This window comes from Gossypium raimondii, chromosome 5 (assembly GCF_025698545.1).
Source record: "Gossypium raimondii isolate GPD5lz chromosome 5, ASM2569854v1, whole genome shotgun sequence".
Taxonomy (NCBI): domain Eukaryota; kingdom Viridiplantae; phylum Streptophyta; class Magnoliopsida; order Malvales; family Malvaceae; genus Gossypium; species Gossypium raimondii.
In genome coordinates this window covers 33,623,745-33,641,410 of record NC_068569.1, presented here as the reverse complement: position 1 = coordinate 33,641,410, position 17,666 = coordinate 33,623,745, and the positions used below count along the sequence as shown (strand labels likewise).

The following is a 17,666-nucleotide window of genomic DNA, read 5'->3' as shown; positions in this document are numbered from 1 at the left end:
GATTGTCCGAAACATGCAGAAAATGCCTGTTATGTCAGTAATATTCACCATAATTCTTATTGCAGCTCTTCCAAAAACTCTGCATGCAACCAATAGTTTTGGGGAGCTTAGAATATTGGACAAAATGCTGCGACATTCAGATATGGGAATGCATTTACTCAGAGCAATTATAATCCATGATAAGGGAATTATACTCAAAAATAGCAGAACTACAGCCAGTATCCTTAGAGGTATCAACAATAAGGTCCAACACAATCACATCAAAATCAGATGCAACCACAACATTCTTCGATGATGAATCAGAATATCCAAGGACAGCGACAACAACAGTATACCCACACTTCTACTTCTGACCCATTAACTGCTCTTGAGGAGTTAATGAAGGAGCATATTACTCACAAAATAGCTATTGTTCAAGGAAATGCATCTTCCATTCGAGCATTGGAGGTACAATTGGGACAGCTTGCTTAAAATCTGAATACTCGACCACAAGGCTCCTTACCTAGTGACACAAAAAATCCCAGCCTGAGGGGGAAAGAGCACTGTAAAGCTATCACTCTTAGGAGTGGTAAACAAACTAGTGAGCCGGTTATCGATTCTACTGTAGTATGTCACATCACAACATCGAGCATTGGTTTTTGTGATGAGGCCAAGTTAGTATGTTGCATCACAATAAGGAACCTTAGAGTCGTGACTTCAACCCGAGATTTTGAAAATATTATAGTTTAGTTCTAATTCGACCTTGGGTTAGGTATAGATCTTTTGTAAGCTCATATAAGACCCAGAAAGGAACACATATCAATTTATACACTTGTTTTACTTATATTTGAATGTTTAATGGTTTAAATTGAATGTAATTTTATTGTAGTTGCTCTGGTAACAAATATGACACCTTTTAGCTCAGACCACACAATTAGGTCGGGTATGGGGTGTTACAATATTATTTATTTAATTGATTAAAATGAACTTAATTGATTTTCCTAATTAAATTATTTTATTAACCTGATTGGAATTTCGTTAAAGTCATGGCGACATTACCGTACAAGAATTTTAATTAACTTGTTCAACAAGTTTGCGATGACTAATTAATTTAATTCTCATGTTAAACTTCAATTATTTAATTACAATCAATTAAATGAAAATTCAAAGAAATTAATTCAATCTCTAATTTATGTCTTTTTCATAGCTAGAAAATGCATTCATTGTGGATAGTGATCCATTCGATCTATTTCTCTTACTTCATCATTCTCATTCATTTCTATGCATTTGTTTTACATGCAATTTTTTTCTGGTTATCTCAAGTTAGCTGAGGGACCGATTGAACATATATTATTAGGAATCAAATAATTTTTAATTAAGTTTCGATTTTACGGCTATTAATTACAACATTTTTAGTCATAAAGTCATTCTACTAAAATATTGTGATTGAGCTTTCTCTATTATATACCATTACAAAAGCTACTTATCAAGTGCTTGTCTAATGACTTTGTCATATATTTATTACCCTCATAGGACATCGGTAACCTCTTTAGGTTAAACTTGTTCACCCAATATGATCAAAATCTATATGTCATGAATGGCCATACTTATCGATTTTCAACATTCAATTATTCATAATATTTAATAATATCATAATCATAATAAAAATAAATAAATCAACTCTTACCAGCAAAAATTTTCATGGTTCAATCTTAGGAATAAATAAAATATTTAAAATTACAATAATTTTCCGAAAGCATTCTTTGGGTCTTCTAGGTAAAACCTAAATATCCAAAAATTTGCCCAAAATGGACTTGTTCACCAAAGGTTAATCATATTGAGCACCAATACCCTTAGAATCAAATAACCAAGTTTTGACTAACTGAGGAGGGCTTGCGTCATAGCCGATCCACCACATCATTAGACAACCTTCATCGTCTACATCATGCTCCCACTGTCGGTTCCCTATCACAATAACAAATTTTTTGCACATAGAAAATTTATTTTTTCTAAACCCTAAGCAGTTGTGATATTTATAACAATAAACTCTTTACCAAATTTGTACTTGTTTTTCGGAATACGTAGTAAAATATGGTTCCTAGCTTTCAAACAACACGATCTTCTCCTCTATTCTCGAACCTCAGCTTGCTTAAAGTGTAAGCTTTAATGTACAAACTTTCTTTTGATACTTAGCGGGAATATCATTATCTCTCAAAGGCTAGAAACTAAAAAGTGAACTCTCTCAAAATTAAAATTATCTGGAAAAATAAATATCATTGAAATTTTGATAGACTATTACGGTGTGTTTTTTACCTAGCTCATAATTTCTATTTATATAAAAACCACATGAGTTTTACTTGAAGAAGGATTAACAAAATAATAATATTTTAATAAAAAAGCACAAACCCTTTGGGATTGACTAGGGTAGGCAGTACACCTTCTTTGGGATACCTTAGGGTTGTCGCCCATCATATATAAATGGGCAATATTAGTCCCTTCATGTATTGGGTACAATTATAAGTGTTATTTGGTCTTTAAACCAACTTATATAATTTAATACAAGCAATAAACAATTTTCTATTTCTTGAATGTTATCTATTTAATTAATTTTCCTATATAAATTATTTTCTAAACCAAATTAGTTTATTAAGTTAGAATTTGAGTAAATAAATTTAATTACCTTGTTCAACAAGTTTGTGATGAACTTTGAACATCATTTAATTAATTACAATCAATTAAATGTTAATTCTAAGAAATTAATTTAATCTCTAATTCATCTCTTGTTCATAGAAAGAAAACACATTCAGTGTAGATAATTATATCCTTGCGATCTATTTCTCTAATTAGTTGTTTCATATATTCATGTTATAGATTCAAATGCAAAACATCAAGACCAAATGTGTAATGCCCCAAAATTTTAAGTTTTTGAATTTTTAGAAATTGTCAAGTGATTAATCTTGTTTAGTGGTTAGGTGTTGTGCTTGTGTGTGAGAGGTTTTTGGTTCAAATCTTGTTCCTTGAATTTTTGTTATTTTTGTCTAAATCCCTATCTGTGAACATTTGAGTTATACATTATTTTCGCTCAACTAATAAAAGAATGAGTTTGTTGGTTCAATGGTAATGTGTCAACTTACCCTTTGGTTCTATGTTTGAATCCTTGGGTATGCAAACTGGAAATATTTTTATTCTCATGCACTATGCAAGCCATGTGGATGAGTTTGTGTTAATTTCAAACTCTAAATAATCTGATTAGATATCAAAAAATTTTGATAGTGGGATGTTGTTGTTTTTCAAAAAAAAATTAATTACTTTTCCCCAAAATTTCTTCATGATTTTTCTCTCACGTTCTTTTCCATTTCTATCGTTCTTCTTCTTCTTTTTACTTTCTCAAGTCACATTCATCTATTTTTTTCGCCTTCTTTTCTTTCTTTTTTATTTTATGTTCGATTTTCTTGATTCTTGAACCTCAATTTGTTGATTTCTTGTTCTTCCCTCATTGTTGTCATTGTTTTGTTAGGGAAGATCGTGAGGCGTTTGGTGTTCCATCTGCAAATTAGGTTCCTTACGTTTCTGTCCTTTGAGCGAGTTTGGAAGTGTGTCATAGCATCACATCAAAAATCAACCAGATGTGTAACAGAAAGCTTCAAAAAAAACTAATGATGCAATTCTAAAAATCATACTATCGACATCACATGGTCGTATGGACGACAGGGGCTGAGTCAGTTGGGTCCTATGGGCCACACAAGCGTGTGGGCCTATTTTTCTGAAAATTTCATCTTGGGTCGTATTGATCTATGATGCATAATTAGTCACTCCGTAAGGTCTATAATGCTTAAGTAGGACTTGTATACATGATACCTGATAGTTTGCTACTGTATATAATGTGAAAATGGTATGTGAGATATATTTGTATAGTTCATATTTTGATGATTTTGATAGCATGTTTTACATGAAAAGCATGCATGACATATGTGTATTTATCAATGTTAATATCTGTATGATCATTGGGGTGGTTATATGATTGACGGATGGAGTGTTGGCAGTTTAATAATCCACCTTATCCAATGGTTTAAAACCACAAATATCAGTTCCGTTGGCTCAGCCACATTTATTTGTTTCTAGCAGTTTATCGCGCACTACATCTGGCATCTTGACTGCACTGTTCTAAAAAGTAGCATAACCTCACTTATAGGTGTGTGGGGTTGGATGGACATTTAATACACTATTTGGTGAGTCGGGATGGATTAAGATAGAGTGTAGCGGTTGGGGGTAGGATTTGATTATGCAGTTGTATCTGATTATGGAAATACATTTGATTATGTATCTGATCATGCATCTAAAAATGTTTTTGTTATGTGCATTTGATTGTTGCTTGGTATGTGTTACACACTGGGCTCGTAAGCTCACTTTCTGTTTGTTTTCCTCTCAGGTAACCAACAAACTTAGGATGGGTCGGCGTAGCAAGAGCTCGAGTTAATTTCTATTTTTAATTTGATTAAGTTAAAATATTATTTTCAATTGGACTATTTTGCAGTTTTGGGAACTGTTAATTGTTTTGGATTTTATGTATTTTGAACTGCTTTATCGTATTTAGGATATTTTATTCCAAACTACAATGCATTGAAGTTCAAAATCAAACTGCAGATTTTGAAACTCTGTTTAACTTAAGAATCCTACTGCAAAACTAAGCGACCTTATAATTATTTTTTTTGCAATTACAATGAATTAATTTAATGTGGTATTTTTCTTAAAGACTTGAAGTATCATTCCCTAAAACGAGCATACATAATTCCTCATTATTTAGCCATAACGTCTAGGTCAGGTATGAGGTGTTACGTTTGGTGGTAGCCTAGGTTCAATACTCAGGCTGTGATTTTTGTGTTCAAAATTTTTATGAAAGGTGTTTTAAACAATTTGTATTTTTGATTAATTCTAATGAATGAGTTTATGAAAATTTCTAGGTCTTCGACGCCGATCTTGTAAGTACTTCTACCTTAACTATACTTGATAGTTTAGTGAAACACTATAGTGCTAGAATTACTCTGCTTTAGCTAAAGACTGTGATAACTCTGTAAAAGCTTCTGATAAAACTGTAGAGCTAAGGTAGAAGCTATGTGGGGTTTGTGGTAGGCGCCATCCGGGAGAGTATTGGAGGAGATTGGGAGCTTGTCTTAGATGCAATTCTATGGAGCATCGTATCAAAGACTGTTCTTATCGAGTTGATCAAGTGCAAGCTCCAACTCCAGGTTTGGTTCAGTCATAGAGAGGAATTCAACAGCCACCTAAGGGTCATGGTTAGGCTAGGGGTGGTAATGGTTTGGGTTGTGGGTAGAGAGCACCGAGAAGAGATGCTAATCAGAATAAGGTGAGATAGCATGTATTGGAGTATGCGGCGAGGCACCGCGAGGATAGAGATGTCACTGATGTGATAGTCGATACATTTTGAATTCATTTTGGTCAGTATTTTGCATTGATTGATATTGGAATTTCTGCTAATTTTGTAAGGTGTATAGGAGGTGTCCATTAAAGATTCAAGTTGTTGTGTTTCCAGCTAATCTGATGGAGTTACCTTTCGGTGAGTCTGATCTGATTCTACGAATGAACTAGCTTGTTGAGCGTCGAGTCAGTTTGGATTGTGTGACTAAGAGGGTAACTCTGAAGTCTTATGTAGAGGTTGTTGAGCGTTGAAATCATCTCTCTAATATAATCTTTACTCTAGTAGTTGAAAAGTTAGTTCGAAAAGGGTGTAAAGTGTTTCTAGCATATGTGCATGAAACGAGTATTGGGGGATCTTCTTTTTAGAGTATTCAGACAGATAAAGAATTTCCAGTCGTCTTTCTCAAAGAATTGCCTTGGTTGCCTCTAAATAGGGAGATGGAGTTCAGAATTGAGGCATTGCTTGGGACAACTTTGATGTCTACCGTTTCTTACCATATGGCACTGAAGGAGTTGAACGAACTAAAAGTACAACTTCAGGAACTTTTTGATAGGGTTTTATCAAACTTAGTGTGTCTCTGTGGGGAGCACCGTTTCTTTTTATTAAAAAGAAAGATAGGATGATGAGAATGTGTGGATTATCGATAATTGAATAAATTGACATTAAAGAATAAGTACCGACTTCCTAGGATTGATGATCTGTTTGATCAGTTTTATGGGGCATCAATGTTCTCAAAGATTAATCTCCATTCTAGGTATCATCATTTTAAAGTAAAGGAGGCTAATGTGTATAAGACATCTTTTAGGACTCACTATGGGCCTTACAAGTTCCTTGTCATATCATTTGGTATGACAGTTGCTCCAACTACGCTTATGGATCTCATGAATCGGGTTTTCCAGTCGTATTTGGATTAGTTCATCCTGGTTTTCATTGATGACATTCTGGTTTACTCTAAGACTGAGGTTGAGCATGATGAACATTTTAGAGTGGTCCTACAAATACTCCGTGAGAAAAAGCTCTACACTATGTTAAGCAAGTTTGAGTTCTGGTTAAGAGAAGTCACTTTTCTAGGGCATGTGGTTTCTGCCGAGGGAATCTGTGTAGACCATAAAAAGATTGAGGCTATTCTTGAGCGGAAACAACCTAGGAATGTGTTCGAAATCAAGAGTGTTCTTGGTTTAATGGGTTACTATAGGAGATATGTGGAGGGGTTCTTGCTTAACGCAGCTTTCGTGACTAAGTTGTTGTGTAAGAACACACCTGTTGTATGGCCTGAAAAGTGATCTACTGTAATTTAGTGTAGCAGATTAAACTAGATTTCGCACTTGAGGAGCTTGAATATAAGTATTTTCATTATGTTTAATTTAGTTTTTATATTTTAGTTTAATCCAATAACAATGTGTATTTGGAGTCTTTTATTGACCTTACGCACCGAATGAGGCCTAAAGGTAGGATAATGTACTTAATGGGTGTGAAGGAGACCATCAGCGGGTGTACAAACTGAATACTAGTCATTGTGTTGCAACACGGGAAGTTCGATGTCGCAACATAGGGAGCAGTATGCAAGAATCTCGAAACTATCTTCGGCGTCGCGACATAGCCATTAGATGTCACAACACACCCCTGAAGCTACCCTGAACTTGAGCATACTGCCTTTAATGTCGGTGTCACGACATCTGTCCTCTATGGAAAACACTTACGACCTAAGGGTATTTTGGTCCGCACAATGAAAAGTTAAATATAAGAGCATCAGCAGACCTAGGGTTGAAGACGATGGCAACCCTAACTCTATAATTAGGCTCTTAAACACTTGTTAAAGGACAACTTTTGATATTCTAAGTTTTTCTTTTGTACTTAAGTTTTTAGGTTTTTTATTTCTCTTAGGGTTTAGATTTCTTTTCAGTTCTTTTCATTCATTTTCTTTAGAGAACTTGATTTGTAGATGCAATCAAACTATTGTGGATTTCTGCTCTTTCACCAATCAAATACAATTAGGATTCTCTTAAACCTTATTCTTGATTTATTCTTTCTGCATATCTTATTTATCAAGTTTATTATGTTTATGGATTCCATGAGGAACTAATCCTCTTATGGGGATTAGTGAGTGGAGGTGTGATTAACTAATTACTATGTAGGGTTTTCTTAACGCCTCAGCTGTTTTGGAAAGGAAGAACTTAAACACTAGAATTGATGACCCCAGGAAGTTATTTAGGTGAGAATTAACCCAAAACTGGTATGGCCTAACGTGAACACCTTAACCCTGAACCGGTCTTAACTGTGGGATCAGAAGATAAGTAGTTTTTGTCGTCTCATTCTTCTAGTGGATGTATTGGAAGATCCTGCTAGGGTAACAAGTAGCTGATTGAATAGAAACCTAGAATATGAATTAGTTATTATCACCAAAGCAAGCTAATCACCCATGTCTTCATTTGATTGAGTTTAGAAATTAGTTTTCCGAAGTCTCTTTTATTTATGCAATTTTTAATTATTTATTTATAAAAAAACCCCAAAAAACTTTCCTTTATGTTTTATCATAAAATAATTTATTTAAACTATTAATTAATTCTACATGCATTTAGGTTAACTTTAATTTAGAACTCACCTCCCATGGGTACGATATTCGGACTATTTACCTCTTTCATTGTAAAACTATATTACAACATGACCTGTATACTTGCGGACACCACCTCAAATCTATATCTTTACTTGCATTATTAACAATCTGGACATTAGTACTGCCAGAGGCGGTCAAACAGTTGGTGCCGTTGCCGAGGAGGCAACGTCACTAAGTTGATTTTAATTTTTGTGTTCCATAGAATAATTAGGAATTTTTTGACTTATAGATACGATTTGTATTTTTGAGGTCTTTAAATGACTATTATGTCTTACAATGTTGATCTTTGATATCTTGTTGACTTTTGATTCCTAGCAAATGTTTGGGTACCAAATTGGACATTTGGATTACATTTATGTTAAAATTTGAGGAGATTTTTATATGGTTCAAGCATAGTTCATAGAATCTAAATTACTTTCCCATTGAGATTTTCATTTAATGTGTTAAATGCCATGTGAATACATGTCTTAGAGTTGACATGATATGTTAAATATGTTCATACCAAGTAAGTTGCATGTTGAACAAGTTATGGTGTATCGAATAGGCCAACTTTATGACTTGGAATGACATTTTTCTGCACTTTTGCACTAAATTCTAGTGACATCAAGAACATGTCTCAAGACCATAAGAAATTTTTCAAACATTTCATTCTTTTCTAAGCATAAGTCTCGAGGCTGATCACGCTAGTCTTAAGACATTGAAAGCTAGCTCTAAAGACATTGTTGTAATGCTCGGTTTGTGCAAGTGTACACAGTCGTTATCAAGTAATAAGTAAGTAAAAGAGTTATCGCCTCCACAAGGACTGTGTATATTAATCAATATATTGCAAAATTAAAGTTAACAATTCGATGATAAAAAACACAATTTCTTGAGTGATGGGTGATTAACTAAATTAAATTATTTAGATGCAAGATTGGTACCCTAATGCAATTTAAACTAAATATGAAGTATGAAATGAAATGTATGAATGAATTTAGCAAAAACACAAACTTCAACAATCAATAACATGAATAGGCTAGGATAATTACATCATTTAACTTAGCTTATTTTTATCATGCTTAACAATGTTACGAAATTATTCCATGGCAACTTGATCATTCATGTGTTTTTATTTCACTGATCATATTAAACTAAGGGTTTCTTAGGATTCATTTGAAGTAACAGGGATGGGTTAGGTTTGAAACAATTTAATCACATAAACCTAAAAACTATGCAAGATAATAGAGCTCGTTAAAGTTATTTTGAACCTTTAATTTAGTTGGGCCAGGATCGTTCAGCTAATTCTAATGCATCCAATCACGTATGAATGAAATACATACATGAGTATAATTGAAAACACTATCGACTGAGGCACAAACAATATAGACATGATTTAAACAAACTTCATTAAATAAATGCAATCATCCTAGTTAAACAAAATTAAGCTACCATTGTTGATGAAAAGATAATAAAACACATTGCAAACATGATTAAAATCAAAATAACAAAGTAAAGGGAGAATAAACTCTATTGAATCAACAATCTCATGAACTCTGATTGAAGATGGTTTCCTCTAACCCTTGTGTTATTCCTTGGGTAATGGCTCTTCAAGGTGGCTGGCCAAGAGATAATCTTATCAAGCTTTTTGGCTAAGAAAGAAAATATGGGATGCTATGCATGGAAATAAAGAGAGGAAATAAGAGAATGAATGATCATTAAGAGATGTGAAGAATGAGGGATGTAGGGATGAAGGATAATTGAAATGAGGAATGACTGGGGGTATTTATACTTGACGTAGATGGTAGAGTTTAGGGGAAATACTAGTAATAAAATTCCTCATGTAATAAACTGAAGCTAGATTTTAGGGGCATTCATCAAAGACATGATCTTCTCCATAGTAAACACATGCTAACTTTGTTGCTTTCATTTCCTACAGTACATATGACATTTTCAGTGTTTCAATCCTACTTGCTAAAGATGATACCTGATTTGTTAAAGATGTAATTGTGTTAAGCTCCATTACTCTTGCACCTCTTTTGCCAGTTCCAACTCTAGTAGCTAGGTATTGATAATCATTATTTGCTATTTTTTCCAGAATTTCATAGGCCTCATTGTATGATTTGTCAAGTAAATTCCCATTGGTAGAGGCATCGACAACCATTCTTGTGTAAGCATTCAATCCATTGTAGAACATTTCCATCTGTGTCCAATGTTGGAAACCATGCATTGGGCATTTTCTCAGTAGCTCCTTGAATCGCTCATATGCTTCATATAATGTTTCATCCTCTGATTGTGTCAATGATGTAATGTCGTTCCTCAACCTAGAATTCATGTTAGGAGGATTATATCTTAGCAGAAACCTCTGACACAACTTACTCCATGATGTTACTATACCTGATGGTAATGTATTTAACCATGCTCTAGCACGATCACACAATGAGTAAGGGAATAACTTTAGTCGCAGGGCATCTTCAGGAACACCTTGCTATCTAAATGAATCACAGACTTCCAAAAAGAGTCGTAAATGCAACCTTGGGTCCTCAGTAGGAAATCCAATAAATTGCCCCATTATTTGTCGCAATTTAAAACATGACGAAATGTTGACCTTAATATGTAGCCTGAGAATTCCTGGATTTAAATCATTTAAGATTGGCACAACAAGTTCTCTAATGGATCTGTCTTTGTCATCCACAATTTAACGAATATCAACATCCCTTCTGTCCTGATGTAATGGCTCTTATCTAACCTAATCGTGTTTTATACTTTTCATTTCTCACAACTCTTTTCTCCTCTGCCTTAAGTTTCTCTCAATCTCTGAATCAAAATAGTACTCAGCATTCTCCAGAATATTTGTAAAGCATGTTTTTCAGTGGTGTCAAAAATAGTGGTTTCGAGGCCATAAATACGACGAGTAAGTTTGTAAATTTTATTATTTAATATTTATGAGTCAAATATAGTATTAAAATAAATTTTGAATTGGCAATTTATGCTATTTGAAAGAATAATTAAGTTTAAGTGGTATGACCCTAAAGTCAAGTGGTTTTAAAAAATGAGGTATTGGGGCCTCATTTTTATAAATCGAGCTATAAATATTTTGTTAAATATTTATGGAGTGTTATTAAGGTCGTATTAAAATTTGGTTATGAAATTTTAATGTTTAGATATTTAATTAAATAAAAATGATTAAATCGTATAGAATGCAAAATTTAATTGTTATTAGTCATAAGTGTTTAATAGCTAAAATGTAATGATTAAAGGGCTTTGAATAGCAATTTTACCCTATACTTTTGAGTGGACATATATGTACATGCAACTTTTATATGAAATAAGTTGAAAGTAAGGTTAAAATTGTAATTTAATAATAATTAAAACCACGAAAAAAATGAAAGAACATGCTATCATCTTCTTTCTTAATAGAAACAAGCTGCAACAAATAAATGAAGGAAGCCATTTTTTAGTTAAGGTTCGATCAAGCTCCAAATTTATGCATGTAAGTCCATTTTGCACTTGTTTTTAATGATTTTTATGTTTTTGTTATCATTTTAGTTTAATCTAGCTAACCTAGGGGTCAATTTGTTAAATTGATAAATGTTTAGAATTTTACCATGGATGAAATTGAAGTGTTCTTGAAATTTTATGATAGAATATTAAGCTTGGTTGTTAAATATAAGTATTTTGTTAAGTAATTTTTATGATTTTCAAGTTTACGGACTTATTTATGAAAATGGTAAAATTAAAGAAAATATTGCAAATTGATGATAAATATTGGTTGTTATAAAACGAGTAAAACCGTTTAGCATGAATTTTAATTAAAAATGATGAAATTGCATGTTTCGAGTTTAGGGACTAAATTATAAAAAGGGTAAACTTTGAGGGTAATTTTGTAAATTATCATTAGTATGGGTTATAAGAAAAATTAATTATTTTTAATGATGGAATGGGATTAATTGAAAAGAAATATTTATCTAGATCAAGAAACGACTCAAACGGACACTAATCGTGGGAAAACCAAAATAGAGAATTAGTCGTTGGATCACGTTAGGGCATCATTTTGGTACAGGTAAGTTCATATGAACTATGACTATTTTAATGTTAGTTAAATTAACTATTTATTATGTTGTTGTAATATCAATGGCGTAGATTATAAATGTATCAATGATATGATGATTTGACGGGTAACAAGTCCCGATTGAACCTTAAGAATTCTTAAGATACAAATGACATGTCATTAGGGATTTCATGTTTTGGGTGCTGGTCATAAATGTCCTACCGATGGCTAAGGTCTTGCATTTGTTTCGAATTCTCCACAGCTCTTGTGAGCAGTATCGTGTAGCTTACATTCCGACCCACAACTCGTGTGAGTAGGCCCATCTCATAGCTCGTGTGAGCATTGATGTAAAGGAAAGGTTACAGTTATTTGTAAAGGCACACGTCGTGTGAGATTTCCCAAGTATTCGATGTAATTCTAGATGGTTCAAAGGGTAAGAAAAGGAATAAAATGGTAAGTGACTGAATGGAAAGGTTCATGATTATATGGAAGGGTTGATGCTTATGCAATGTATCTTATGAAATTCAACTTATAATGTAAATGAGTTTATATGTGTTGTTGATGAACCTATTAACATGTGAGTTCGGTGATGCTTGAATAGGCTTATACTAAACTCATGGCATTGGTAATGGTTTATGTTTAATCTCTGAATTGTAATGTTGGAATTAGTAAGTAAGCAAATGGATTGAATCATGATCGTATGTTAACAATGATGAATTAAATGTTAGGTTTATACATGGTAGATTTCATATGTATCACGAACAAGTATACTAACTTGTAAGTTTGATGGTGTTATATAGGTTTTTATTAAGCTTATAACATTGGTAAAGGTTTATACTTATTCTATAAATTTCATTATTGAAATGGTAAGTTATGTTTAAAGTTTATACGAGCTTACTAAGCACTCATTGCTTACGTATTTTTTTCCTTGTTTTATAGATCATTGGAAGCTTGATTTGGTTGGAAGCTTGTCGAAGACCTATCACACTATCCAGTAGACAATTCAGTAGTTTTTGATTAATTTAGCTAAGGTTTATAATGGCATGTATAGGGTGATTTGTAAGGGATTATGGTGTATGTGTTAATGGTGTTTTGGCATGTATAAGCTTTGGAAAGCTATGTTGATTTGGTACACTGTGATGCCTTACCAAGTTATGTTATTTTGGTAACTTTAATATGCTTGTCTGTAAGGTTCTCTTGGGATATTGATGATGGTTTGAAAATAATTACTTGTGACATATTTTAGTTCATATTTGAATTAGGTTATTATGCATGGAAATGACAATATTAACATGTATAAGATGTTTTTTTTAATAGTAATTAGTGAGTGTGTAAATGGAAATTTGGCATGTTAATGCCTTGATGTTTATGTATGGTTGATGGGCTTGTAATGTTTGTTATGTTAAGTCCCTTTGATCACTTTAGGTAATTGATGTGCATTGTTATATAGTATGTTGATGTTGGCTTGGGAAATGGTCATTTGTGACATGTTCTATTTACATGACGGAATTAAGTATTCATGCTTGAATTAAGGCAATATTGACATGTTTAGGCAAATAATGTTTGGATGCAAATGCGGTACCTTTGAATGACATTTGGTTAGGTGAATTAGGTTGTTTTGAAATGGTATAATTTTTCAAGTTTGAATGATGTTTGAACCCCTTAAATGTGTGTTTAAATGGTTTGAAAATTTATGAAATGAAATTATTTTGAAATGGCTTGATTTTAGGTAATTTTGGATTCACACGGCTTAAAACACGAACGTGTTACACAGCCGTGTGAGACATATGGCCTGTTGACTCGACCATGTGTCATCAGAGGATTTCTTAGGGTTTCAAGTTAGTGAGTTACACGACCTGGCACACGAGCGTGTGACATGGCCATGTTTCTCTTGTTCGAAAGTTACATAGCCTGGGGTGATTCCATACAGCTGTGTGACCCCTATTTCCAATTTTTGCAACTTTTTTCTAAACTATCTAATTTGTTTCAGATTAGCCCCAAATTGCCTCAAAGCTTTTTCTATGGCCTCGAAGGCTTAATTTAGGGACGAAACGTATGATAATGAGTGGTTTATGATATATTAGAATTATTCAATGTTATGATGTTTAAATGTTTCCAATTGTACGGTAATGCTTCGTAACCCTAATTTGATGACGGAGATGGGTTGGGGTGTTACAATATATCTATGCATGCACTAGCACAAACCTAAGAAAGAAAAATCAAAACAACTAATTAAACAAAACTTAACAGAAATTAAATAGATAATAACAAACCAGTTTTCGCCAATGTTGCCGATCCCCGACAACGGTGCCAAAAACTTGTAGCATGTAAATAATGCAAATGTGCAAGTGTACACGTCGATTCAAGTAATATAATGATGAGTGAGTATCATCTCCATAGTGATCGGAAGTTGATTTGAATTGGTAAGTATTACTGAAGATTTAAAGAATGAAATTGTGCAAAAGGAACAAAGTATAAGTTGGTGAAGGGAATTAATGAATGAACTAATAATATCAATTATAACTGAAAAATGACCAAACAATCTAAATGTCATGGCAATTCACAAGAAACAAGTAAAGAGTATTTCTGCTGTTGAATGATAAAGTTTGGAATTACTCAAGGAATATTTTCATAACATAATAATGTCATGGAAAATTTATGACTAAAGTATTGCCCAGAGGTTTACTACTGCAGTCTACTTCTTTCAAAAGTTAAACTTTAATTACTATTCAGAGTTTGTGTATGTCTACAAGACTCAAAAATGATAACCCAGCTAACACTCTACACCTGTACAGATAGCATCTTCTATGTCTAAAGTGCTGCGAATATTCTTTCGAGTACTCACCTATATCAATCAATTAATAACCTGATGTATTTAATCCTTTCATATTCGAATCCATCTAAGATCATAACATCTAATCAACCATGTCTAGATCTTCCATGCATGCATTCCAACTAAATAAGAATCAAATGAAACAGTAATCTTAATCACAATCATACCATGGGCATTACAATTAATTAAATATTCACCCAAAATTCCAACCCAAAGATAATTAACTCATGGGTTGGGCAATGAAATCCAAAATTAAATCATTCATCAACACTCTTAATTTTTACGAATCACAAAATTTGAAGCCAAGAAAACAGAAAAAAGTTAGAACTGTAGGAATTTCTTACTGCACTTTAACTTCTTATCAAGATTCTACGCAAACCCATGGCAGTTTTCTCTTCCCCTTCTTCACATCTGTGATCTCCCATTCTTTAGCTTCTCCCTTCTTCTTCTCTTCTGAATTGCTCCATCGGATTCTATTGCAAAGAGAGTAATTGCTTCCTTTCTTTTCTTTTTTCCTCACAATCCATGTTTGTCATTTCTTCTCTTCTCTCTCTTCCTTTTATAGGGTAGATCCGTCCCTCTCAGCACACATCTTTTACTCCTCTTTTCCAAGATGATTTCTCTGGTACACATACAGCTGGCTAAGAGTGAGGTGGATTCAGTGTTGCATCATATTCCTGGAATTGCCATGGAATTTTTGTTGGCAATCTATCCCACCATTTGCCAGGGCAATATTTCACCTTCTTCGTTCTTTTTCCTCTTCCCTTTTTTCCTTCTTGCCTCTTTCATCTTACCTGCACCTACGACCAAAAACTACCAAACCTCTTTCCAGCTATTAAAAGTAACATAAATTTATAGTTGAAACACAATCCAAGCTTTAGTATGCAATGCTCTAGTAATAAGTCTAAAATGTAAACATCTTTTATTAATTACAACCAAATACTTTAGTTTAGAGGCCTAAAATATAGCTCTTTTCAAGAGTTATCACACACCAAACCTGAACTATTGCTTGTCTTCAAACAAATATGTATGAGTATGCATAAATGCAAGTATGCATGAGCTTGCCAAAACATTACAATTACCAAATATATCACTAGACTATCTGAAATATATTTTTCACTTCTATTCTCAACAATCTTCTAAATATAAAAAAATGGTTCGAGTTTTATAGACTTGTTCAACAAATAAAGTGCAGAAAATATTTCCTAAAAATAAAAGTTTCTAAATAATTATACAATTATGGCTATAACAGACCTCTCCTAATATATTTAAAATATCATTCTTTTAAATTTCACTATTCTTATTCAAAATTTTAATTACCATTGTTTCTTTCTATAGGGAATTCATCTTATCACATGATTTCTTTACTTGACAACCTCAACAGAGCAAACACTAGACTGCCATATATTACATCATGCAACAATTTGAATGGAATTCACTCATAAAGTTAAGGCTTTTAACTAAACAGATGGATGGAGCAAACAACCACCTCATTAGCTACTCAGCCTAACACGTCAAAAGAGTGTCCCTAAATTATTATTATCATGTTTTTTTTAAAACTCTTATTTGAACTCATTTTTTTATCAATAATACGATGGAGAAAACAAAGCATTACTGACCTACTCAATAAATTCAAACATTAGAGTGCAAAACTATTGCTAAGATATTCCTTATCAATTACAAACAAATTATTGAATTTAGGATTAAGAAATTTTAGATGCATTAAAAGAATCCTACTACAGGATTAATTGTATTGATACTTAGGTTGTTCTACGTTTAAGAATCAATTTTCAAACAACTATCCTAAGCTAAACAAACCTAAATACTCGAACAATTTTCTAAATTTATCAAAGAATTATTATCTTCATCAAATATTATAGATAGAAAAATATATTTAGCAAAGTTTGGCAATTTTTTAGCAATTGTATGTCATGGAAAAGTAAATGACAAGACAACAAATATTAACATACATATCTAATGCAACCTATACGCACAACACACCCCTAAACCTAAGTGATGCATTGTCCTCGATGCATAAAAATGAAAAATGTTAGAGAATATGTATTTACAAATACAGAAATGCAATGATAAAGAAAAATGAATGCATGAATTAGAAATAAAAAGATTGGACAGAATGGTTGTTACTCTTAAGTGGGTTTGGTAGACTTCTTGGCGGCACGTTTGTAACGCTGTTGCCGCTCTGTTTTACCACTCTCAGCTGGGATAGCTTTTTCAGTAGTTGTCTTGTAACGCGGACTAATAGGTACCTCGTCTTCTAAATCAGAGCCTGATTTCGTAAGTTTATTGATCAGTTGATGAACACCACATTCTTGGGCAGTTATAGGTGCTTTCGCTCTTAGGTGGTCTAATGGTAGTATTGGCAAGTGTAGGGGCTTGAGTCGCATCATCATCTTTCTTCTCAGATTAAACATGGACAAATTCAGTTTTCTCTACTTCTCCTTCTTGCTCAGTGATTTTCTTCTCCGCAGTAAGTTCTTCACCCTCATCATCCTCCTCCTTAGGCTCCAACAACAACTCCTTAGGAAAAGCAGAGAATGCGGGCATCGGATGAGTATAATTCTTTTGAAGTGACTTCTTAATAGCATTTTCCCTACATCTAACATAACCCCAAAATATGGTCATTTCCTCTTGAGCTTTGCCAAGATCAATAGCCATCAACTGTTGTTGCTTTTCCTATTTCTAAAATTGTTGTTGCAAGGCCTCTAGGGACTCAAGGACCTTCTGCTCAAATGCATTCTTAAAGGTTGATGGAGCA

At 33.1% G+C, this 17,666-nt stretch overlaps 1 non-coding gene across 1 annotated transcript; it reads left to right on the top strand.

The window, feature by feature from the left end:
- The first annotated feature begins 10,225 nt into the window (after positions 1–10,225).
- LOC128041434 (small nucleolar RNA R71) lies at positions 10,226–10,332 on the top strand. The gene has a single exon (XR_008196456.1). It is a non-coding gene; the product is annotated as a small nucleolar RNA R71 (small nucleolar RNA).
- Positions 10,333–17,666: the final 7,334 nt, after the last annotated feature.